The following is a 2,122-nucleotide window of genomic DNA, read 5'->3' as shown; positions in this document are numbered from 1 at the left end:
GTTGAAATACCATTTTGGACATATTGGGTTGAATAAAATGTATTATTAAAATTAATTTCACCTGTTTCTTTTTATATTTTTCCAATGTGGCTCCTAGAAAATCTAAAGTAAAGCTACCTATGTGACTGGCATTATTAGATTTCTCCTTGGCTGGGCTGGTCTAGTCCCACTCCAGGTCTTGCTCTCTCTGACCTCCCACCGGGTCCCAACCCTTTGGCCTGCTTCTCAGGCTTGCCTGCTCTTTGGTTCTGGCATATGCTGGGCCAGACCAGACTGGGGGGCAGAGGCTGAAGGGGAGCCCCACTCCTGTCGGGAGGCCAGGGGGCTGGGAGAGGATACCCTGGCAGCCAGGAGTTGTGGAGTGAGGAGTATACCTGGAATGGTTGGTGGTCAGGGTCAGAGAGGTCTGGGGTCAGGGTGATGGTCTGAGGCAACATCCTGGTCTGAGAAGAGCTTGGTAAACAGTGAGAGAGAGGAGGAAGTCAGGGCAACGAGACAGAGACCCAGTTTCTACAACCAGGACTCAAAATGACGGCTTGGTCACGAGGACTAAGCTAAGCACCTAATTACTCCATGAGTTCAGAGCAGGACAGCAACAACCTGACTTAGATGTAAAATCTGAACTCCTACGTGAGGGCCTCTGAAGTTCACGGTCAAGGGACAAGCAGTTGGGTCTGCATTTGCAGTAGGAGGCCCGGCTGGAGCTGGAGGGTTCAGGGAAGAAGCCAGACGGTTGAAATCCTGGTCCCACAGCGGCCCCCATGCTCAGGCCGTCTTCGGACCTGAGCTGTCCCACACCCTGGTCCCTGTGACCCACAGTGTGGCCTGGTGGAGTAGATTCTGTTCCCATTTGGGCCACCAAAATATAATGCAACCAGAGGGCTCTGGCTCAGGGACCAAAGGCATCTGAGGGATTCATACCAGACCTTGGGCATCCGCCCCGCCTTGTACCCCATTTCCCCTTAAACTCCAAGATTACACAAGTGGCAGGCTGCCCAGGCCAAATTCCATGTTCCTCTCAATCCTTGATTCACTAACACACAAAGCCAGGTCAGAAGGGGACATGCAGCCGTGGGTACAAAACAACCAGGGCCCTCTCCTGTGCTGGCTGTTTGCGACCCAGACCTCCAGACCACAGGGCCCCGCTCCACAGTGTGGCCAGCTGCACTCAGAAGTACAGACCGCTTCCAGGTCAACATGGCTGTCATCGACCTTCCCCAGTGAGTTGGGTCCCGGTTCTCTGTCCAGGGTAAGAAAGGCTTGTTTAGATCACAGGTTTGGGGGCCTCGGCCCTTAGCCCCTTTGCAGATTTGCCTTGCTTTTGGTTTGACAAGCAAAGGACTCCTTTTGTGTGGTAACTCTTGGAGATAAATACTTTGAGAGGAGAGAAACTGTGACACAAATTTTCTAAAGGGCTCTCTGAAACGCGGTCAAGGCCATTTTATCTTGTTGAATGTGCGTGTGTGTGCACACAAATACCACCCCCCTGCCCCCCGCATTAAATACCCAGCTAAATGCTACCTTTTAAAAAATCTCTCGTTAAATATTTACTTTCCAACCCCAGCCGATAGGACTGGGGCAGGACTGGGGGACTTTCAGGCTAGACTATTCTAGAAGTTCCCACCATTTTCCCAAATGGCCCGCTCCCACGAGCTCTTGGAAGGAACACCTTATGAGAATAAAGGGGGAAGATTCATTCTGTTTTTGATTAGACAGCAATGAGGTACTGTTAGGTTTTATTAGATACAAGGAATTATCAATTCAAGTCAGAAGCAGTGCAACTACTGCCATATTATAAAGACGAGTACTCAAGAGCCCAGACTGTGACCTGACTGGAGGGCCCTCGCCAGTGGCTCCTGGTCCCACTGATCTAATCCAGGGCCTCCACTCTCAGATAGGCTCATGCAGCCTTCATGCCTCGTAATAGTCCTTGGGCGAGAGACCCACCACCAAGGTCATCCCCACCAGCACCTAACTCTTCTGTCTGCAGGAAAAGGATGGCACTTATCTTAGCCATGACTCCGGGAAGCCAAGGTGGGCCCGGAAGGATCCCGGAAAGTCTCGTCTTTGTCAATTGGGAGGCAAAACCAAATCTCAGTAAAGAAAAACCTCCTCTCTTCAC

Source organism: Pteropus vampyrus, unplaced genomic scaffold, assembly GCF_000151845.1.
Source record: "Pteropus vampyrus isolate Shadow unplaced genomic scaffold, Pvam_2.0 Scaffold423, whole genome shotgun sequence".
Classification (NCBI taxonomy): Eukaryota; Metazoa; Chordata; class Mammalia; order Chiroptera; family Pteropodidae; genus Pteropus; species Pteropus vampyrus.
Note: the sequence above shows the minus strand (reverse complement) of the source record.